This window comes from Dipodomys merriami, unplaced genomic scaffold (assembly GCF_024711535.1).
Source record: "Dipodomys merriami isolate MVZ:Mamm:240054 unplaced genomic scaffold, mDipMer1.0.p SCAF_29, whole genome shotgun sequence".
Classification (NCBI taxonomy): Eukaryota; Metazoa; Chordata; class Mammalia; order Rodentia; family Heteromyidae; genus Dipodomys; species Dipodomys merriami.
Window position 1 is genome coordinate 18,381,718 of NW_027204381.1, and position 24,805 is coordinate 18,406,522.

General features: G+C 46.5%; 1 long non-coding RNA gene across 1 annotated transcript in view; it reads right to left on the bottom strand.

Moving 5' to 3' along the window:
• LOC138838783 (uncharacterized) overlaps window positions 1-24,805 on the bottom strand; it is a 174,676-nt gene that overhangs the window by 44,226 nt on the left and 105,645 nt on the right. The window contains exons 4-5 of the long non-coding RNA XR_011375752.1: window positions 21,105-21,189; window positions 20,153-20,295 (exon numbers count right to left, since the gene is read on the bottom strand). This is a non-coding gene — a long non-coding RNA (uncharacterized lncRNA). The remainder of the gene's footprint in view (window positions 1-20,152; window positions 20,296-21,104; window positions 21,190-24,805) is intronic.

Below are 24,805 nucleotides of genomic sequence, written 5' to 3' on the forward strand. Positions count from 1 at the left end.
GAAATGCGCTACATCGAATCAAGACCTTCTACCTGCTTTTGTTTTCCTTACACTCTCACCTTATTATACCCTTGCAATAGAAAAGTGGCCAGCTGTGGTAAGTTGCTCACCAAACCACTGGCCCTTCCCTCTGAGGTCCACAGTCATTTCTCAGCCTTCTCTACCTTGGTGCAGCCATGAGATAATGGGGGGAAGATGGAATGTGTTTCACTACACCCTAATGTGGCCATAGTTATACTTTGTGCTCTCACTCTTTGTCTCTCTCTATGTGTCTCTGTCTGTCTGTCTGTCTCTCTCTCTTCTGTCTGTCTCTGTCTCTATCTGTCTGTCTCTCTCTCTCTCCCCCCCACCCTCATCTGTTCATCCAATGCAGAGGGCCCAGTGCTGGGTTTCTAAGCTAGGAGAAATACATCCATCAATGGAAAGATCCAGTCCCTGAACAACTGTATAGAACCAAACCCTTCTTCTGGCTTACAGTCCCACGTGGGCTATAATGAAAATAAAACTTCACTGTGTCACCGACACTAAAATCCAGTGTGTTTTTTACTGAAGGCCATTCATCCTAACTAATCCAGTAACTATCAGTATGCATCAACTGCCCCCATTTTACAGCTAAGGAAATTGAGGCCCAGAGGGATTCCATGATATACCCCCAGGTTTACTAGTAAGTAAGCAGCACAGCAAAGATTTAAGCACCACAGTCAGATGCCAAAGCCAGTAATTTTCCTATTCTGCCTACCACCAATGCTGTCCTGGCTCCTGATCCAAGACAAAACTCTATTTTACCAACAGAAAACAGAAGGTGCTTCTCAACTCCCCTTAGCCATGGCTCATAGAAGTTTCTACAGAGCAACAGAGTTTCAACCAAACTCTGAGAACATACCCACATCTAGCAAGAGCTGCCTATTCTGTATTGATCCTAAAGACATGGGAGCCATTTTTCCTAGGCCAGAAATGCAAATGCATGATCTGACTCCTTGAGGTACATCTGTAGTGACAAGGGGAGAGAATAGTTAAAATTGCCAGTGACCTGGAAACCCAGGCAGGCTCGATTGCTGCAGGCAGAGGAAAACCCGGCCTTCTTTTTCGAATGGGACTCAGTCAGAGGAAACAAATCAACCTGACGTGAGAAACGGATATGAGTTTGTTGTGAGTGTGTGACATGTACCCATCAAGGTGTCAGACCATGTGGGGGGGAGAGGCAAAGCAGGCCAAGACCTTCCCTGCCCCGGGAAGCCAGAGAGAAGCCAGGCTGAAAATAGGAGAGTCCAAACTCTTAGAAAGTCACCATTAGCACACAGTGAAATCACTCTCCAGCCAGGCACCATTGACTTGTGTGTGGCTACATGTGGAATGAGGGGGCTCGTTGTCCCTTCTAACTTCCTCTCAAAACTTCCAAATAAATCCAAATGCACCCACACCTACGGTGTGCAGACATCTGATAGAAAAGAGGAGGGATTAATTCGCATGCCCCTGAAATCTCTTGCACCCATTTCCCTACAGGTACCTTCTCTGGCTCTCTCTCACCTCATCCCTTCCTTCCCGCCCCCCAACATGAGACCTCATCACTCTGTGTATCATGCTCCCTTAGCCAACTTAGCTTCCAGTTATCTCCCTGAGATTTCCCGGCTCATTCCTAGATTCTGTCTTCAAAGTTTCATATCCTGGGGGTGGGAAGGTGGCTCAGTAGTAGAGTGCTTGCCTTGCATGCATGAGGCCCTGGGTTTGATTCCTCAGCACCACATAAGCAGAAATGGCTGGAAGTAGCGCTGTGGCTCAAGTGGTAGAGCGCTAGCCTTAAGCTGAAGAGCTGAAGGACAGTGCCCAGGCCCAGAGTTCAGGCCCCACAACCAGCTAAAAAAAAAAAAAAAAAAAAAAAAAAAAGTTTCATATCCCTAGCTTCCTCCCCAACCTCTTCCAACACTTACTAACATGTCCTTATCAAAAGGTAGCCCCTCAAACTAAGCCCAGGTGGTGTGGAGATGTTATAAATGACCCACTCAAACACATTTCTGCTCTTCTGCATGGCAGAAACTCACCCTACAGAACCTCGTCCAGGACTTCTGTCCATGGTGCTGACCTGCTTCTACTCATAATTCAGCCAAGGATCTGGTTCCCCTCTCTCTGTGCTGAACCTACTGCACTCATTACGAAAATAGACTTGTTAATGGTATTTGCCTCATGCAAAACATATAGTATCCTACTTGGCACAAGGACCTAAATAAATGATGGTGTTGATATTCCATCAGCCCTAAGAATTGCCCCACATTGCCTCTTTTCTCTCTGGCACTTCCCAGAATCCTTCCTTCTCCAGATTTCATTCCCAAATAGTACTTGGATAAGCAGTAGCAGCCTCATCCTCTTCCCCAAACTGTATCTTTAAAACCAACACAGATTTTTTTTTCCAAAGCCTTTCACTATAACAGTAAAAGAAAAATAGGAGTTAAATCGACTAACAAAGGAATGGTGTCAACTTACCAACAGGCTTCAATGCTTGCCATAACCGGTTTTTACTAGTTGAAAGATGACTGGAGTTTAACACCAGAATTTTTTCAACTTGATAATTTTCTTTCTTCGATTCATGATGTGGCTTTTTTGTTGTTGAAAGCACCTGCTCCCAATATTCTCTTTGTCTGCCTCTCTTACAGCTCATCTCATGCTCTGCTGGAAAGGCCTATTCATGAAGATTTCATGATTGCCAGGCACCAGTGACTTATGCCTGTAATCCTAGCTACTCTGGAGGCTGAGATGAGATCTGAGAACCAGCTCAGGCAGGAAAGTCCATGAGACTCTTATCTCCAATTAACCACCAGAAAGCCAAAAGTGGAGCTTAGGTCAGGTGTTATAGCCCCAGGCTTGAGCAAACAAAACTAAGGGACAGTACACAGGCCCTGAGTTCAAGACCCAGTGCCAACACACACACACACACACACACACACACACACACACACACACACACACACACTGTTCAAGTTGTTCTTCTCAACAATGACACAATGTTTGCCATATTGTTTGGGCCTGGGTGAAGAAACAACTTGGCAGACTGAAAAGAACAAATGGAATGTGGTGACTTATGGGTTTTTTCTGTAATCTTGGATCCCTCCCTGAATCCATCCAACCTGTCCCATGTGCCTTTGTGAGCCTTCCCTTTGAGAGAGTAGAGTATACTTCCCCTCTCCTTAGCTTTGGAATTACATACAAGAGTCCATTTAACATCTAATGAGGCAGAAGTGAGAGCAGGCCAGTTCTAAGCTGAAACTTTAAGAGTCTCTGCACCTCTGGCTGCATAATGAGTTATGCCATGATCCCCAGAGGAAGAAGAGAGGCTTGTGGGCCTGAGCCCACCCCTGCTACACACAGACCTAAAGCAAGGCCTGAGACAAGTCAGCTGAATATCCTCCAGCTGAGCTTCAAAAGCTGGGAGAGAATAAATGACTTGTGGTTTAAGCCACTAAATCTGAAGGCTGATTTACTACACAGCATCACTGTGGCCATAGCTAACCAATACATAGAGGAAAACACACAATCAATCCTTTTTGTTTGTTGGGTTTTTCCATCAGAAGATCATGGTATATGAATCTGGGCCTCTCACACTTTGTGAGAGTCAAATCCTCCTCTGTAAAGTTTTGGTAATAATTTGGGGCTCCTCTAGAGGTCACAGAGCTCATGGCTCGTCTCCTCTGAGATAAGGTGAAGAGATCACCATGGTGAATTTAGCAAGCAGCACAGTGATAATGGGCTGCTATTGTTATCATTTCATTTTGTTTTGTTCTGTGGCATCAGGAACTGAAGCCACCACCTCATGCATGTGAGACCAATGCTCTACCACCATGCGGCTCCATTTCTCTTTCAGGAAAGAACTCGAAGCTGCATTTTACATATTTGGCCAGGAAACTAACTTAATTACAGATTTTTTAAAAATAGGAGCACCTCCTTTCTAGACAATGCTTGCTTGATAGGCTTTAAAATGTCCCCACCAACATTTTCACCCCTACTCAACCTTCTGGTCAAAGGAAACTCAGCTATAAAGCAGCCGGTGTCAATTTTGGACAGCTCTAACCCTACAAAAGCTCTTCCTCATCTTCCCTAACATCCAGACTGGGCCAACTTCCCTAGCTATCATTTCCTTAGTGCATGTAAAGTTTTCCTTCAGGGTATATGTTAGAGATTACAATGTATTATGGAATACACTGTCCAGTGCCTGAGCCCCATGCTACATTGTAAGTCTCACGAGCAGAGACTCAATCTTTTCTGTTTGTGGCTGCATCTCCTGTATATCAGTAAATTAGTGGGCATTCAATAAGTATTTATTGACTAGATAGATGAACCAATTATTTGCAGTTTCATTTGACAATCTGACAGATCACTCTCCTAACAAAGATTAGCTGCTTTAATGGTACAGGAATGAACAGAGGACATTGTCTTCTTGAACTTTATCCCTAGAGAGAAAAGGATGTGAGGATAGAGAGGGAGAAGGAGAAGGAAAGGAAGATGGAGGAGCAGGGAAGGAAGGAAGGAAGGAAGGAAGGAAGGAAGGAAGGAAGGAAGGAAGGAAGGAAGGAGGGAAGGAAGGAGGGAAGGAGGGAGGGAGGGAGGGAGGGAGGGAGGGAGGAGGGAAGCAGGGAGGGAGGGAGGGAGAGAGGAAGAAAAGAGGGTGGGAGGGGAAGGAAGGAATTGGTGAACAGTGATGTTTAATACCTATGACACCTGTATCATGCTAATGTAAAGGGCTAATCATAGAGAAAATTATGTGTGGGGACGTCCAGGGGCTGCATTCATTAAGAAAAAGTTATTCTGAAACAAGAGTGGGGAATGTCTGGGAAATGAGAGAAAAAGGGCTCCGTGTTCCCTCGGCCAGGAAACATGGGGTGCTCCCCCAGCTGCAGCGCTGAGCCCCCACACCCACCCAGCCTCACGCTGCCCAGACCATCTATTCTTGGAGCAGTTCCTATTTGTGTGTGCCCTGGGCAGTAACTGGTGGTTTAAAATAATCATCATAATAAGGTAAGAAAAGCTTGATACAAAAAAAACCACACATCTATATTTCTAAATGACTTTAACTAATGTCCTCTGGGCCTATGGGTAGGTGCTCACACCCCCTCTGTGACAGGAAAATGTGATTACTGCAGGGCCGGCATTGGCCCGGTATCTGCGCTGCCGGGCCCCTAGGCCACTGCCTGCTCTAACCACGTTAGCAGCACAAGAGCCATCCATCAGGCTAATAGGGGGCCTGAGACTGGGCCTGGCCCTGCTGCACACATCTGGGCCCTACTGTCAGAGCCTCTGGCCTCTCCTTCCCGCCATCACTACATCAAGCACGAGGCTGTGGAAGTGACCTGCCCCCACCCCATCTTCTCCCCTTCTCCTGCCAGCCTCGTGATTCCACGGCATCCTCAGGGCTGCTTGCTGGGCTGGGGGGCCGGCTCCCTGCTCCTTGGCAGGGGTCAGAGGCTGTCTTTCTAGCCGCCATCTGCCTCCCACCCCTCAGTTCCGTGGGTACCCTGGCTTCTGCCCCTGCCATCAAGACTCCCAGTCTCCAGGGATCAAGCCTGTCAGAAACGGAGCTCACTGGCAGCAGGAGCAGGAGACTGAACGGGGCAGGGGGTCTTGTTTACCTAACACACTGCTAGTTGCCACAAAGGTCAGGGCCCATCTGCCAGGCAGCAGGTGCCAGGAAACCAGCGCCTTTCATGGCATGGGCACCAAAAGGAGGGGCAGGTGGATGGACCAAGAAACTGTCCCCCAATGTCTCAGCCTGCTAGAGCACATGCGCAAGCGCGCGCGCGCACACACACACACACACACACACACACACACACACACACACACACACACAACTACATCCAGAACGGACTGGGTGGGCTGTAGGACTCAGAGTCCTTTACTTCTGGGACCCATGCAAACAGGGGAGTCCCACTGGCTGGCTTCTCTCTGTCTCTTACCACGCCTACCAGCCAACATCCCTGTTTCCCAGGCAAATGGAGGGAATTTGTGCTCATTTTAGACTATGCTCAAGGTAAACGCAATTGTCTATCTTTGGGGGGAGAGAGGGTGGATTCTCCAAGAACACTGTAACTCATTTTACATCTGAACGGAAGCAATCTGGGAGCACATGAGCTTGAGCAGGGACGATGCACCTGGGACGCTGGAGCGCTGCTTTTCCCAGCCCGTCTACGGGGTCTCCCTGCTCTGCCCTGGCCTTTCTTCTATCCTGTTTGTTTCCGCAGCTGGGGAAAACCTGTGGGGACCAGGTCAAGAGGTCATAGAGACCAACCCTGGCTCTCCTGAAGGCCGGCAAGCCCGGGATTCCAGCACAGAGGCCTCCCTCTGCCTCCCGGCCTCCTGGCCTCCATCAGAAAAGGAGTGAGGAGGTCCCAGCTTGAGCCCAAATGGAAGCACTGCATTGGGAGAACTCAGGAACACTCCCCCACCCCACCCTGATACGTCACACCCCCTCTCCTGTGCGTTCAGGGGAGCCAGGAGGGTGACCAGGTCTCCTTCTTCAGCGTGTGCACCCATCCGTAGGAAGACAGAGCAGAGGAGCGCGCGGCCCAGGAAGAACATCCCCCAGTTTGACAGCAAGGCAGGGCTCTGCCAGCAGAAGTCATAGGCAGGGTTCACTGGAACAAGGACTCACAGAATATTCTAGAAGTTGCAGAGCCCCCCCCCATACCTCAAAATACTAGCCTCTTCAGGAAGGGAAGAAGGGGGTTCGAGGTGCTTGATTTCCACTGTGCACTTCCCTTCCCTGCACCCACAGCGAAAGGCAAGCGTAGGGCCCTTGCACACTTGCGTATTACAGTTACCTGGAAAGCTTTCATCCAACTATTACGCTAACAAAACACAAGTGCAGGCCCAGAGCTCTCGCGCTAATTGGCTATGACTCACTGGGTGATTCCAAAGCTTGGCTCAGCCTGAAAAACACCAGCTCCGTGATTTCATAACCACATTGCTTGTGTCAGACAACCTGAAGGGCTTATTTTGTGTTTTGAGGTTTGGGGTTTGGGGTTTGTTTTGTTTCTGAGATGGGGTTTTGCTATGTAACCCAGGCTGGTCTAAAACGCATGGTCCTACTCCGTACTCCCTCTGCATCCCAAGGGCTGGGGTTACAGGCGTACACTGCTATGCCTGACCAAGGGTATATAGAAACTGACTTACATTTTTAACCAGTCCCCGCTGCTGCTGCTGCTGCCGATGATGGTTAGGGGACCACTTGGAGAACCACTTCCCTAAATGGGCTGCACTCTGAATGTGGTCCCTAAAGTGGCTGCAACCTGGAGAAGCCCGTTGGAAATGCAGATTTGGAGCCTAATTATAAACCCAAAGCTATGTCTTCCCACGCTAAAGAGTGTGATGATGAACCAGGCACTGGTGGATCATGCCTATAAACCTCACTACGCAGCAGGCTGAGATCTAAGGATCAGGGTTCAAAGCCAGCCTGGGCCAGGAAAGTCCAGGAGACTCTTATCTCCAATGAACCACCTAAAAATCAGAAGTGGAGCTGTGGTTTAAAGTGGTAGAGCACTTGCCTTGAACAGAAAAGCCTAGGGACAGAGGGTCAGCACCCAGACCTTGACTTCAAGCCCCATGACCACAACACAAAGAGTGTGATGATGATGATGATGATGATGATGATGATGATGATGACGACAACAATGATGATGACTATGGTGATGATGGGAAAGGAGCTATAGGAGACGAAGGCCAAGAACAATGTAAGAGAAGGAAGCTTCCAGCTTCTTTTCAGGGAAAAGCCTGGCATGTGACGGAAAGCATGGGTAGAAGGAGACAGGGCCAGGAACCAAGCACCATGGTCCCACTCAGACATCCGTTCTCTTCCCTGGACTTTCTAAACCATTTCCTTGAGATTGCCTCCCGACCCAGAAGCCCTGGCTCTGCTGACACCCACCCCCTGTGCAAGTCATTATCAAGTTCATCGCCTCACCTACACCACTAACGGAGGACCATCTGAGATGTGAAGACGGCCTGTGCCCAAGCCCCAACCAGGACAAAGGTTCTATTCCCCTCTCATCTCCTTTGATCCTGTGTTCTAGTCTGGGGCTCAGAGAGCATGGCCAGGTGTCTCTCCCCTCCCTCCTTCCTCTCCCCTTCTTCTTCCTCCTCTCCCCCTCCCCCGTCCTCTTCTCCCTTCCTTTCTCTTCTTCCTTCTTTCTCTCTCCCCCTCTCCTCCCACTCTTCTCTCTCTTCTCTCTCTCTCTCCTCCCTCTCCCTGTATCCCACCCTCTCTCCCCCCACTCTCTCTCCCTATCTGCAGAACAGGGAAAGAGGTCCTGTTGGTGATTGTCTGGTGGAGATGCAAACTGCCTTATGTACCGTTGACTGCCCTTGATGTGAGGATCACACACACACACACACACACACACACACACACACACACACACACGCACACACACACACACACAGCCCCGGCGGCTCTTGGGTTTCCTAATTTGCAAAGGCGCCAAGTAAGAGCTGAAGACGTCATGCATGTCTCATTTGGCCTGTGTCTGGCAAAGTCCTGATATTCCCCAATCCTAGCAGCTTCTCTCTGCAGAGCAAGGCTTGGCCAAGTACCTGCTCTTGACCTAATCTGTTCTAATACAACATAAATTCCAAGGGAGGCAGAAGGCTTCCTCCCCGAGTGGTTTCTCCTCTGCCCCCCCCATCCCCCGGCTCAGGACTTCCCAGAGCCTCACGGGTGGAAGCATTCCACCCAGGAGGGCGAATCGGATGGCTGGAAGCAACCCAAAGCTACCCAGAGCCAGGAATGGTGGAGAGACAGAGAGATGAAGGCTGGGAAACACCATTTTTAGTCTAAAACAAGGTGTGACTATAATTAAATCGATCCGGGGGTTGTCTGGATGGAGGCTAATGCCTCCTCGAGCTCGGCACGCTATGATTTTCTTGTATAAATAGAAAGTGGGTTCTGAAGGCAAAGGAAAAACATTCCACAGGTGTTTTGAATGAAGTAACTTCAAAGGAATCTGGATAAAATTACTCCAGCCAGGAGACTGCTTTAAAGGGCGATCCTTCTTTAGATACACGCCTTCCTTCATGGATTCGGAGACATCTTTTTTTTTCCTATTTTATCTCTGAATTCAGGACATAGATAACCGTAGGTGGAGACTGTCGTGCGGTGGCCATATTTTCTTCCCTTCTACTGGCACACACACACACACACACACACACACACACCAAAATAAAAAAAATAATGCATTTTTCTATCACCAGCATCTTAGATTTGGTGATCCATTGATTTTGATTTTACATCGCAGCACAAATGGCTTTAAATTAAGCTTCTTATATATGTTTTTAACTTCTGAGGTTAGTCTTGGTATTCAGCATTGCCTTCACATTCCACAATCTCTAAGAATATAATTCAGGCATTAGTTTGTTGTTGTTTCTTGGTGGGATTTTTTTTGAGGGGGGTTGGTTTGTGTTTGTTTGTTCTTTTTTGTGTGTGTGGCACCTGAAATTGACCCAGGTGATTGAGCAATGCTAGGCAAGTGCTCTACCATTTGAGTCCTACTCGTGTACCTTTTGATTTTGATTTTTAAGACAGAATTTAGCTAATTTTTCTCCGACTGGCCTTGAACTTGAGATCCTCAAGCCTCAGCCTCCTGAGTAACTAGGATGATAGACATGCACTACCACACAACATCAGTAGTTTTGAAGCTTTCTAGGAACAGAAATACAATATCTTGAGATAATTATAATTTCTCCTAGCAAACCCAGGATGATTCTAGGGTTGCAAACACCACAGCTAGTGGATCAGAGGAATGAGAATGTTTCTATGGGTTCAGCCATACCAAAAGCCTTTCTTAATCTCTGAAACTTTATAATTTCATCAGCAGTCATTTTTTTTTCTTTTTTTGTGCTGGTCCCGGGGCTTGAACTCAGGGCCTAGCCACTGTTCCTGGGGCTCTTTTTCTCAAAGCTAGTACTCTACCACTTGAGTCACAGCTCCACTTCCAGTTTTCTCATGGTTAATTAGATACCTCTCACAGACTTTCCTGCGCAGGCTGGCTTTAAACTGTAATCCTCAGATCTGAGCCTCCTGAATAGCTAGGATTAAACTCAGTACCTGGCTAGCAACACATTTCTTTGATTGGTAGTGCTGGGGATTAAGTCCAGGGCCTCACACCTGCTCAGCAAGTACTCTACCACTTGCGCTCTGCCATCCGCCCTTTCTTGTTGTTCTTTTGTTTTGTCTTTGAAGTAATGTCCCACCACTGTCTTGGCTTGGGATAGCCTAGTACTCATGATCTGAAGGCAAAGGAAAAACACTCCATAGATGTTTTGAATGAAGTAGCTTCAAAGGAATCTGGATGAGATTTTGCTGCTTGCCTCCTTAGTTAACTGGAATTACGGGTATGTGCTACATGCTCAGGTTCATTAATGTTCAAGTTGCCTCAACCCAAATATTCTGTTACTGGCAACACAGAAAGAATGCAGACCCAGCCACTGTGTGTTGTATGCAATTGACTGAGCTGAAGCAACAAAGGCTCTGCCAGCGACAGCCAGGAAGCTTAGAATTCCCGGCTCTGAGGTAGTCAAACAGCTGTTCAAACTATAGTCACTTTTTAAACTCTCAAGACTCATACTATGTATTTATTTGCCAAGGTTTCAGCACGCCAGAAGTCGTTAACAAACTTTTCAAGATGTAGACGATAAAGACCACTTTCTGAAGCTTTCAGAAAGGCTTAAAACCAGCCCACCTGAAAACACGGAGAGAAAAAAAAATATGGATTTGCTAAGAGAAGCTTTTCCTAGCTTACAGTCTGCAACAGAAACTCCCCCAGGACCTGGCAATTAATAACTAGGCTTGTGGAGTTGGAAAAGCCACATTGTCGACTTCAAGCTTAATTTCCTGCAAGTGGAGGCAGGAAGGAAGGGACTCAGCAAAAGACAGATGAGCACCCAGGAGACACCTAATCCCCTAGGTATTTCTCATATACACCTGTTAAGCAAGTAAAAAGATGTCTCACTCTATTGACTAAAATACAACTGGAAGCAAAAAGCCTCGGAATGAGGATCGTATCCTCACCCCAACAAAAGCCTTCCAATTGCCCCCCAAAATGCAGCCCTCTCAGGAGAGGAAAAGTAGAGCGTTGGGGCTGGGGCGATGGTTTAGAAGCAGGAAGTTTCCAGTCTCTGTTCTGAGTCAGAGGGAAAGACAACACACTTTGTTCAATTGTCCACAGCCAGAAGCAGATAGACCCGTGGGCTGAAGAACCTATTCGAACTCAGTGTGTTTGTTTCTACAGAAGCCTCATTATAACGGCTCCTCCAAAATAGGTGTCTGCTTATCCTACCACGTCCCAGAATAAAAGATATAAAATGAGAGACAATATAAAAATACGGAATGAGAGACAAACAGGCGGATGGTGTGGAGAGCACAGAGCTCAAAATAAAGTGGGGGGGGGGCACAGTTCTTTGGATGGTGCTGGAAATGAGGGCCTTGGACGAAGAATTTGAGCCTTTTCTCCTTACATGGGGCTGCCTGCTCATCTCTCTGGTGGATCTTTACTTTGCTAAGCAACCAACGTACATCTGAGGACCCTCCAAAAACAGAATTCAATTCTGAAAACAGAACTGATTTCTCTTCCCTGGGAACCTTAATGTGTTGGGTGACACCAACAGGGTGGATAAATCCAAAACTGTGTTCTCCAAGGGTGGCAGACAAGGAGCCGGGATCCATCTAGTTCCTAGGGAAAGCAGAATAGTCAGCCATTTTTTAAAAAAAGAAAAAAAAAAGGTAGAACAAAATGGTGGATTTCCACTGCCTGATTTCATGGCTACAGCATTCAAGACAGCATAGGATGGGCAGAAAGACAGAGATACACGTGTGAGAATGGAAAGTCCAGGAACGAGCCACAAAACTTCACAAAGATATCAGGGCAATTCAATGATGGACAGAATGGTCTCTTTCACAAACAACTAGACATCCATCTATACAGTGATTCTCTCCTTAACTTTCACTATGCACAAACACTAACTCAGGTCATATTTTCAAACACAAGAAAGAAAACTACAAAATTCTTAAAGGAAACATAGGAGCAAGTTGTACAGACTCGCTAGGTGACGACTTCTTAGCTATGCGACAAGCAAGTGAAAACGCAGTGAAATTGGACTTCTTCCAAATTTAAAGCTTTTCCTCTTCTAAATGATACCAAGAAAATAAAAACAAGCCACATAATTAGAGGAAACAGATACATAGGTTTACATGTCATGAGGAACTTGAGCCCAAAGGCCCAACAAAGATGACCAGACCCTAATCATTGATACCTGGTATATACAAAAAAGGGAAGATTCTAGACATGTCAAAAGCTAAGAACCCTGGAATGTGGAGATTATCCAGGTCTAATCCTGTGTTCCCTTAACACAGAGAATCTTACCCAGTTGCAGCCAAAAAAAGATGTGGCAATGGAAGGAAGGTAAGGAAGATATTATACTCTGGCTTTGAAGATGGGCAAAAGGGGCCACAAGCCAAGGAATGCAGACAACCCTCCAGAAATGGGTAAAGGTAAATAGACTTTCCCCTAAAGCCTGTTCCTAGTTCAATTTTAGCTTAGTGAAACCTGTGGCAAACTTCTAACCTACAGAGCTATCAGGAAATAAACTGCTTTGTTTTAAGGTACTATATTTGTAGAAATTTGTTACAGAAGAATTTTTTTAAAAAAACCAATGATACAGTGAATGTTGCTATCCACACAGACAGGGAAGACATGCAGAAGTCAGCTCATCTCCAAAGCCAGGACCATACCAAGGCTGCCTGCATCCCAAGTGCCTGAAATGCATCCTCATCCATCCACCTTCACACCTGAGAGAGAAGGTGCCTGTAACAAGCATCTTGATATATATGCATCCACAATCTGGTTATATGAGGTTATCAAGCAAGAAAGCCGCCCCGGGGGAATGCATATGCTTTTTTCATAGAGGAAGCTGTGAGTAAATAGCAGAAATTTATCTTGAGGGAGATAATAGAAACACTTTTTTAAAATGTGGAGGAAAGAAAAAAAAAACAATATTTTCCCCCAGAGTATTAAAGCCTTTCCAAGCTTAGATCATGCCTCTCATTAATGGGTCTCCTGGCCAGATTCATCTCAGTCCAGGAGACAAGAGGGGACACGGACCTGCCTGGACAGTAGCTTTAACACAAGCCAGACTGAGGGAGGAGAACAGGACAGAGAAGCGCCACCCCATGCAGGCCCTCTGCTTCTGCCCAACCTCAAAGATTTTTAGAGGGTGGTTCAACAGCACACTGTTCATGAGGCCAGGGGTACCACTGGAGGTGTCTAGAGAATCCATGCCCTGTAATTCTGTCTGCTGGTATTGACCTGCATTCTCCCTGTCGTGGTCAGGGACCTGGGCCTCTCGGTTTCATATCCATGCACACAGTCCATGCCTTCACTTCACTGATCTGCGTGTATAGTACCTAGCTTTGCAAGCTGAGACCGAGAGTCAATGATAGAATGCATCTGGAGGCTTTGATGACCAGAAAAGGAGAAGAGAGGAGAGCAGGGCAAACAATTACTGAAAACATTCAAGCACCAAGCAATTTCCCTCATATTATTCCACTATTTATTATTTTAAAAACAGAAGAAGAGGAAAAAAATGTACAAACCAGGCATTTCTGCTTACATATGAGAGTCAAGAACCACACTGTATCTCTCACCCCATCTGAAAATGGCGATGTGAGTTTTGAACCTAAGTCTGTCTAGTTTTGTTATTTCATTTTTTTTATTGGTTGTGGAGCCTGAACTCCAGGCCTGGATGCTGTTCCTGAGCTCTTTTACTCAAGGCTAGCCCTCTACCACTTTGAGCCACAGTGCCACTTGTGGTGTTCTGGTGGTTCACTGGAGATAAGAGTCTCATGGACTTTGCTGCCCAGGCTGGCTTGGAACCACGATCCTCAGATCTCAGCCTCCTGAGTAGCTAGGATTACAGTTGTGAGCTACTGGTACCTGGCTTTCAGTCTTTAAATCCTCAGCGGTTCCTGAAAGTTGCTATGAGGCTGAACCCCTCCTTTCCCCGATCCTGGTCCAGCACTGGGCCTAGGTTCACTGAACAGAGCTGTAATTAAACCACTGAACCACCTAACCTAGCGCCTAAGATACCTGCTGCACACCATGTCCCCATCTCGGGGTCTTGAGGTCCTGGCAGTGTTCCCTTAGAAAACCCACTATCTCCCTCCGTTCATGAGAGGGATCTCTCCCAGATGACCCCTACAGAGGGGCAGGGTTGCTGGCATAGTCGCCAGTTTCTTTCATAGGCACATTCTGTCCTGGTTCAGTACCAGCGCCTCTCTAAGCCCTGGTGCTTTCCAAACTCAGCCCAACTCACAGTAAGCAATAACCTTTTCTCTTATAACTCACCTCACAAGTAAATACATTTTCCTCTATGTGCTGCCCGCCCCACCCCACCCCCATTTTTCCCCTCTATTTTATTCTGTTTCTTTTGCTTGTTGGTTTTAACGCTGGTCACAGCTCATGAATCGATTCCACTTACCCTAGTGGGTCATGTCCCCACAGTGTGAAAGCCCCTTCCAGACGCTCTCTCTAATGACCATTCCAGCTGTGACGCTTGATGGAGCTTTACCCGGGCTTCTCCCACTCCAGAGGGGCCCTGGAGCTGTACCTGGCCCTGCTCTGCCCCCCTCCGCTGTTCTCTCCCATGTCCCCAGGAGATGTCTCTCCTGGCCATCTGCTTCATGTGTGCACACTTCAGGAATCCCTTGAGGTGAAAAGACTCTCTAAAGGCCACACCACTTCCTGGAGCCAAGGACCGAACACTGCCCACGCTCTGGCTGCAAGTCTCCTCCAGCATTCTGCACCGCCATCGGCATCCTGCGATGTCAGACAGCACCCAGACCCCGGGGATGAAGGTCCTCCTCCCTTCCCCCCTGCACAGGTCCTCCATCTCCTCCTAAGGGCCTAGTTTTGCTCCCCGCCCCCTGCCCCAGCCCCTGCATTCCAGCAGCACTCCTCACCCTTGCTGGCTTCCAGAATACCCTCCCAAACCTGTCTCTGGTGTATGTTTGGCAATGATGGAACTGGCAAATCAATCATATATATATATATATATATATATATATATATATATATATATATATATATACATACATACATACATACAAACACATACACAGACACAGACACACACACACAGACACACACACACACACACACACACACACACACACACACACGTATATATATATCTGTCTTGTTCCTGGGCTGTTTTCTGAATCCTTATTCTCAGGGGAAGATATTCTGCTTCATGCAGGTAGAATAATTGGACAAACCAAATGTGTGTCATTAAAGCTATTTTTCTTTTCAAGCACCAAGGGTGGACTTTTGACTCTGCCTGTCAAAAGCTCTCTCTGGATCTGGGATGCCGTAGTCCCGAGTCTCGTGGTTGCAGGAGCTCAGGATGCGGAGAGTGGCAGCGGTCCCATGGCCTCCCCACCACGAACCTAACACGGAGCAGGCCACTGCAGACGTACAGGGTGTCGGAAAGGAGCCTCTCCTCACAGAGGGGCGTCTGTAAGCAAAATTTTGGTGAGATTTATAATGGCTATTAATTGCTGTGCTGAGCAAGATCGGGAATGATAGCTAGATGGCAGCTGATGGATGTTAAATAATAGATAGTCGCTGTTAGATGGTAGGTAACTATAGATAGTAGAGAATAAAAAAGTAGCCCATAGATTGTAGCACCGGGCAGATAATAGATAGTAGCTGATAGTAGATCACAGATAACAAATGGAAGATACTGGATAATGGCTGAAGATAATAGAAGCTGATAGCAGATAATAGTAGATAGTTGATAAGAGTAGCTAATAATGGATAATAGGAGCTAGATGATAATAGTAGCTAATGGTGGCTAATAGTTGGTAAGGGATAATAGTTGCTAATAGAGGGCAGTGCTAATAGCAGGTAATAGCGGTTGGCTGTAGATCAGAGCAGATAGCTCATAGGTAGTGGCCTGAAGGACCACTCTACACAGAACATCTCCAAGTTCCATCTATTATTCTGAATGCCTTTAGGACACACTGGGAGCCCCTGCGTTAGCCTGTCCTGAAGCTCTGCAGTCCCAGGGGGTGAGGGCAGGAGATGCCCAGACCAACACTCACCCACACCTGTCTTCATTTTAACGGCGTGTTCACACACCGGCTGTTGGATCTGAGACTCGCCACACAATCTAAGACTTCCACAGCAGAGGGCAAAAGGTGGCCCCTGCTAGGGATAAGCAAGCCCACGTCGACATCGTACAGTGTGACACAGGAATCAGAAGGTCAACAGGGAGGCAAAAGTCTCACCTCAGAGGTGCTGAGGACTATGGACAGACAAAAGAAGCGGGTCTCTCGTTCTTGGGTTGAGCGAGAGGCTCAGCAGAGAGGCAGGGCAGCCCCTACACCTGCTCATGGACCCAGAGCTCCCTGTCCTGGCCCTGCAGGAAGTTCCTCTATCTGATGTCTTTTAACACTGTCCAATAGCGTCTGCTGCTTTCCTGACAGTTCCTTCTATCTGACTGGGGATAAAATTCAAATATCTTCTTTCTAGTCTGGAACTTGCCTAAATTTACTGACTGTTAATCTCACTGCTTCCGAGATCTGGGCCTGTATGAAGAAAAAGTCTTCCCACAGGGCCTTTGTACTCAAGGGTCTCTCTTCCTAGGACATGCTGTCAGTGGCCAGATGCCTCCCTCCAGGGTGGGCCTGGCTGGCCATTCCAGACTCTTCTGAGAAGCCGGCCTACCCCCCACTCTCCACATTACTGCTTAGTTCCCTGAGGTTGAACCCTGCCTCAGATTATCTTCTCTGTTCACTTGTCAAGTTGTTCTCTATCAACTTCTACAAAGTCAGGACCCTTGCTGTCCGTTCACCAAGATTTCCCAATACCTGGCACACACAGCCATCACAGAGGATATTTGTTGAATGAACCAAAGAACATTAAAATAATAATAATAATAATAATAATAATAATAATAATAATAATAATAATAGTCGCTTCTGAAAGATAGCAGCTATAGAACCAGAAAGGCCAGGGTACTGAGGCTGCTCCACTTCAAATTGGTTATGTCAGACAAGTTACTCAACCTCTCGGATGACCTTTAGATTTCTCAATAATGCTAAATTGATCTGAGCCTTAGGCTCTAGAAAGTTAAGAAATCTTCCCACCCACTTGTGTTTCCTCTCCTCCACCCCCTCCAACCCCCCCTCAAATGGCTAACCTCAAAAGATCACCCTCTGTCATGTATTCCAGAAAAGACCCACCTCCTTCATTCCTCAACAAACTGGGAAAGACAGCCTCCATCCTCCTCACAACTCCCACTAGGCCCGCCCACGGCTCCTGTGTGTACCTGCCTCGAAAACCCAGGGCTTGGAGAGTCCTCATTAATGAGCATTCCCCCCATTGCCAATAGCCTTAATAAAACCATCTCCTTAATTAACTGGTGCGTTCTATCTTTGCACAATATTTCTCCCCTTGCCAAGTTAATGTGAGGATTAAGTGAAATAACATGTGTGAACGTTGTGTTGTAATAACACCTTCCATGTAATTTCCCTCTGTGGGATTTGAACGATCTCTGGTGATTCTCCAGATTGAAGCAGAGGATTAGTTCACCCATGAGTCACAGAAAAACTTGTCACAAAATGAAATGATCATTGCTTGGGACCCCACTCCATCCCCCCCACCACACCCCCACTTCCAGGACCTCCACATCCACTCACAGAAAAAAGGAAAATCCCTACCTAATTTTATTTTGCACCTGTATAGCCTCCAGATCTGTCGCCATGTCTTTCCACAAGTATATACCATACACACCCACATGTACACATCTACCGAGGCATATATCCATTTCCAGATGTTTTTTCACATGTATAGACATATGAATACAGGCACTCCGCACAGTTCATACCATAGTATCAGGAACCACTGGATATCTCCTATGCACCATGCGATACACATGATAGATAGCACTATGCGTTGATGATTATTAATTAACAATTACAAATACATAGTGATTATTCATTAATAACCACTAGGGGTTATCAATTATTCTTACATAGGAGATAACACTATGTATTAATTATTATTGTTCCTGGTTTTTTTTGGGGGGGTCCGGTTGTGGGGCCTGAACTCTGGGCCTGGGTGCTGTCCCTCAGTTCTTCAGCTCAAGGCTAGCGCTCTACCACTTGACCCACAGTGCCACTTCCAGCATTTTTCTTTTTGCTTATGTGGTGCTGAGGAATTGAACTCAGGGCCTCATGCATGCAAGGCAAGCGCTCTACCACTGAGCCACTTTCCCAGCCCCAATTGTTCCTGTTTTTCAGTTAAGAAAAAAAGTCTTAGAGCAGGCAAGTGATGTATTTGTTCAAGGTCATACAACTAATGACAAAGCTGGGATTTGAACTCAGAGCTCGCTGACTACAAAGTTTATGCACTTTTCTTCCTATGCTATTGTTTTGCTAATGATTACACATATAAACAAATATTTCAGGTACTTTCTCTGGGCTTGTCCTGAATAAGATATCAAGAACTGTTATATATATATATATATATATATATATATATATATATATATATACATATACATATATATGTATGTATATATATTGTCTTCAGAAAGATACTAGTTTGCTTTCTAAGACAGGATTGAGCTCCTGGTGCCAGTGAAGAAATGTGGACCAGATCTATGTGCATCAAGAGTTGTTGATGATGAGTGTTTCCACTAGACGGAAGGAATAAATAAATGGCTTCATTAATGCTGGAGGGGCTCCATTTGGCCTTTTACGGTCCCCTGACCATCTCTGCTCCTTTCCTTGGATTAAGTCAGAGCGAGGGCATCATTCTGCCTTGGAGGACATTCCCATGTGTCCTCCTTCTGCCAATGCTCCCAGGGGGCCTGAGTTGTCCACCTAAGGACCAGACCCTTGGCTAAAAACCCTGAGCCTTTTGCTTCTCACTTCCACACATGCCTCCCAAGAACTCAAGATTTTTAAGTTATGAAAATTAAGGAGCAGGCATCCCCTTAATCCTCCACATGGCACAATGGCCATTAACCAATTAATGGCTGGGCAGGTGCCAGGCATTATCAGGGTAATTATTAAATGGTAATTGCCATATCATTAGAAGGTAAATATAGGGTCGGGACTGTCATCCACCCGGCAGAGGGCAACTGGGAATTCATTTTCTTCCTATTAAGTATAATTATTCCCCCAGTCTCTGGGAACCTGTGATTTCCAATATAATTATAGAGTGTTTGCCAACTCCATCCATGAGGGAGTGGGTTCAAAAGTAGACAATGAGGGGAAGCCGAAGGAGGGAGAGGGGGGCGGGGGGCTTAAAACTCACAGGGACACTGGGGTTGAGAAGCTGAGTCAGCTGGGCATATCTGAAGACAAAAGGATTGAGTGAGGGAAGGAAGAGAGAAGGAAGGTTCATTGAGACTTAATAGAATAGCATTCTCAGGATGGGTAGAAAATGAATCACATAGGTCTACGTGGCCTCAGCCACTCATTCTATCCAAAGCCACTGGGCCAGCACTGCCATGGCAGCATTAGGGAGAGTACAACACCAGAGCTGGAAAGTGAAATGAAGCAGGGCCCCCCGTTTTCAAGAATCCAGGTAGTGGGCAAGGGGCATGTTAACTTTCTTCCTCATTCTGAAGGAAGGGAAATCGAGGCTCCCTGGTCACCTCCCTTGCTTAAATCTCTTCCAAAAATAAAACCATCAATCTCAAAACAAAAGGTCATTCACTGTTCCAAAAGGTCATTCACTGGGCCAAAAGGTACCTCCTCACTAGCAAGCCAGGAGCCATGCAAGTGTGACAATTTGGTCATAAAGTTGATCAAGAACCATAAATGCTACAGGGATGAAAGCAATAGGACACCGCCACAGAAGATGCGAGGCCCTCACTGGAAGATTCAGAGACACCACTTTTCATGCTAAATGTGCATTGACGCCATCTATCACCTTTAAAAGAGAACTTGACTCTAATAAACATTTACACCCAAACTATGTCCTATAAATCAAGCCACAGAGCCCAGCCTATCTGTGACTTGTTTTGTATCTAGGCATCTCACCATTAAATCAAGGCATATAATTTGCTTCAGAAATATTTTGCCAAAAGGTTAAAATGTACATACCTCATAGCTTGTCAGTCTCCCAGGTTGTTAGGAAGCTCTTTGGGGTGTTTTTCTTTATTATTCAAGTCTTTCTTCAGTTTCCCAGTGTCTTGGGGTTGTAGGGCTTGGATTCATGGGGCGGTGGGGATAGGTTGTTAGTTTCACTAGAAAAGATAAGGTATTAACTAGATCAGAGGCCTCTAATTACCAATCATTGATAAAGAAGAAGAAGAATCATAACAACAGAAATAATAACTAATAGATGTGTGAATGAACCAATTACATGCTAAGCACTGAGGTAGCACCGAGAATAAAATGCAGAACAAAGGGAATGGGATTTCTGCCCTCGTGGAATTCATAGTGAAGCAATTTACAGTGACCTTTATAATTCATGCCACATTGAACCCTCCCTTTATTGTATGAGTGAAGTTAAGAGAACTATCTAGAAGTGGTCAGAGGAGGAATTTCAACCCAGATCTGTCTAGTCTGAAGCCACCCCCAACCCTTTTCCAGGTACACGGAAACACAGCTCTCAGAACACTCAACTCTCCTGGGCCTCCGTTCCCAAGTGGCCCCGTGCCTATGACGTGCCGTCTCCCGTCTATCCAGCCTGCCAATAACCACTCTTCCATTGTGGGTTTATTACCTTTGTGGCACATAGTTTACCGACCATAGCAGTAAAATTTATGCTCAACAATACAGCGCAGCTATGATTTTCGACTACTAATGGAATTACTATTTTTGTTTTGTTTTTAAAGCCATAGCAATAAAATAGGCTCCCAACAATACTCTTACATTTTTTTAATGTCTTTAAATTTTACTGGAAGTGATAACTATAATAACGGAATGCCTGTAAACATGCAAATGGCCTTCCTGGAAAAAGTGGGGGGAGGGGGAGGCATTGGGCTTCTGCCATGGTGGGGTCCAGAGAAGGAGAAGCGGATGAAAGGTTCGAAAGTGGAGAAACAGTCACCTCGTAAATCCACGGGGGCTCTCAGCCATATAATTTCAATGGTTGATATTAGGTGATCTGAGGCACAAAGAAACACCTCTTCTTCCTGCCAAGAAACGCCCATTATAGAGAGTCATTGAGGGACAGGTGGGTGTGCTGGAGTTTGGGTAGCTTCTCTATGTGAAGAGGGAGTCATACCCTTGCAAGCCCTGAATGCCACCCCCTGCCTTATAGTCTAGGGTTTGTGGGCAGATTGGAAGAAAAGGCAGACAAAAGACAAAACGGTAGACCAACTCTTGAACAGTCACAGAGATTACAGCCACCTAAACTCTGAGTGGTTCCAGAAGATATCCTCTCCAGAGATATCCATGTATGGCTATCAAAATTTGACCTGGAACGCTCATCATTCATTGGGTTAAGAAAGGACTCTAGCCTGGTGCCAGGGGCCCATGCCTGACATCCTAGCTACTCAGGAGGCTGGGATCATAGTTGGAAGCCAGCCTGGGCAGGAAACTCCATGAGACTCTTATCTCCAATAAACAACTCAAAAAAAGCCAGAAGTGGCGCTGTGGCTCAAGTAGTAGCGCTCTCGCCTTGAGCAAAAGAAGCTCAGGGACAGCTCCCAGGCCAAGTTCAAGCCCCAAGACTGACAAAAAAAAAAAATCTGGGAGTTGATATAACTTTAAGCCAAGATAACACAACTAGCAAATTCCAGAAACAGCCTTCCAACAGGAGCCCACCTGACTTCAAGGCAGTGCCTGGAGGTGGTGATGGGTATAGTGAAGAGAGCAGGGAGCCCAGGGCCAGTGGTGATGGTCCAGCTAGACAGGGTTGGCCTCGCTCTCACCCACCATCCTGCAGCACTAAGAGCAAGAGTCAAGTACGCCCAGCATCCTGCATGCGGGACCATGGTTGGCTTTGCCTTCGTGGTGATATGGAGGAATTCGGCCTCTAAACGATGGTAAAGGAGAAGGCTTTCTCCAGAGAGTCATTCAAAGGCTTCTGGGAGGGGGAACGGAGCTTTTAGTGATGGACACCAGCCAAATGCCAAGCCTTCTCCTATATTCTCTAGGCCCATTCTCACTGTTGATCCACGTACCATCTCTGAGGAGCAAAGATCAGTGGCCTCTACTTACAGATAAAGATTACAAAGACAGCGAGACGAAGCACAGACAAATGTTTAGCCTAATGGACCAAAACCCTATTACTCTGAGAGTAGAGAAATAGCTTAGTGGTAGAGCACTTGCCTAGCATGCACAAGACCCTGGATTCAAACCCCCAGCACACACACACACACACACACACACACACACACACACACACACACACACACACACACACACACACACACACACACACACACACACACACACACACACACACACACACACACACACACACACACACACACACACACACACACACACACACAAAGCTGGGCATCAGTGGCTAACGCCTACCTACCCAGGAGGCTGTGATCTGAGGATCACAGGGCAGGAAAGCCTGTGAAACTCTTATCTCTATTTAACACCCAGAAAACCAGAAGTGGCGCTATGGCTTAAAGCGGTAGAGTACTAGGCTTGAGCAAAAAAAAAGCTCAGGGGCAGCAACCAGGCCCCAAGTTCAATCCCCACAACTACCAAAAAAACCCAAAAAGACATCTGTGATTCTGAAGGGGTAACCCATGCACAGTTTACCCTACATTTGGGCTTATAGCTTGGTTAAGAAGAAGAAAGAAATCAAGTACATATGACAGCGGGGTGAGGGCGCAGCAGGGAGAGAGGACATGAACACCAAAGTTTAACTAGGCATCCTTATACCCTGGCAACCTTTCCCCTCATGCTCCTCCTGTTGAAAGGCTGGAAAGGGGAGGAGGTGAGGCTGAGGTTCTCTGTGATGGGTTCAGATACAGAAGGAAGGGGAAAGGGAGTCCCCTCTCCTCGCTCCCTTTCCTTATCCCGGCCAGGAAGACAGTTGCCTCCCCCACCCTCCTACAGACTTGCAGTTAAAAGAATCAACAAAATAATTACAGGATGGAGAGGATTTATTAAATTGGATAAGTTCTGGCTATAACCTTCCTTTTAGGCTTTGAGTGGTTTGTGTATTTTTTTTCATTAAAGCAGCATAATCAAATAATTGCATAATTAATGAGGAATTTGTCACCTTTCAAGGAAGAGACTCTTAATTCTTCGGAAGAACACTAGGCTTTGTCTCTAGGATGGTGGGAGGGAGGATCTAGGTGAGGAGGGGGGCTACGCTACCTCTAGACAACCCTAGAGATGCGAGGCAGTAACCTTCATCCCCAGAGCCACCTCTACACTTAACCCTTCCCAGTGTGTGACCATTGCGAAGGCTGGCCCAGGATCCTGAGGTCCCTTCAGTCCCCCTTTCTGTAAGACTCTCACTGGCTTCTGCCAGGATTCCTTAAATATGTGGGTTGGGGGGGGGGCTGATTGCGTGGGTACTGTCCTATAACACCAGGGAGGAAAGAAATTCCACGCAACTCAAGTAGCATCACCTGTTGTTCTTACTGAAGCTTCATTGCTATTGGTCCATCCAAGACCCCACGGAATGAGGAAAAGTCTGTGTGCATTCCCTTTATAACATGAACGGATAGGAGGAGGCTTATTTCTCATGAAGTGAAGCGACCATCCCTTCTACTTCATCCCTGCCTTTCTCATCTGTAGAGGGAGAGATGGTGCCAGATTTTTAAAAGATCCCCTCCAGCTCTGAAATTCTTTGATTCAAGGCCCTGTTATCAGCCAACTTCTTATTATCTCCCGATGTCTTCTAGGATGTATTATCCAAGTCCAGGAGGTGAGGCTGTGATAGTTGATGGAAGAAAAAGAAGTCAAGATGGGTCAATCCTCGAAAGGACTCTTTTCCAGATTCCAGATCTGAAACTCCTAGGCCTAATCAAACAGAGACACCCGTAGGTAGGGCCATAGTTTAAGTTGTCTCCAGCTCCTTTGTTCTTAACACTTGGCTTTATAGGAGGATAGAAAGACAAAGAATGTATAGATATTCAAGGAGAGGAACAGAACAGAAATCTGTAAGCAGTGTGGGAGCCCAGAATCCTGAATTCCAGTCCCAACACTGTATTATATTAGTCAGCTTTTCATTGCTATAATAAAAGACACAACGAAAGCTACTTGGAAGAAAAAAAAAAGAGTTATTTATCCTGCGTCTTGGAAGCTAAAAGGGCAAATAGCAAACATCAGCTCTGCTGGAGGCTCCAAGGCACGTGGCAAAACATGTGCAGGAGGAAGGAACCCATAACCAGACAGGAAACCAGAGGCATTCAGCACTGGAGCTCTGTAACAATTCTGCCTGGCAACCGTTCTCTCCAGACCAGGCATGAGAGTAAATGCCTAGAACCTCAGCACCAACATGAGGATGGCAAGTTAGAGGGCTGCCTGGGCCACATAGCAAGGTCCAATCTCAACAGAAAGAAAACAGAAATTCCTCTCTCTGCAGGAGGAGTTCCCCGATGACTAAGGGACCTCCCTTTGGCAACAGATCTGAGAGGCTGCATCACCTCAACATCACCATCCTGAGAACCAGGCCTCGAATGCACCTTGGAGCGCTAGACTTAAACCATATCTAAACTACAGAGAGCCTGCATGGTGGAGGTGCTGATTTTCACCTTTCCTGGGATCCTAGGAAACACTGAAGGTTAAGAAAACCCTCACCCTGTGCATCTTAGGAAACAGCCCACTACA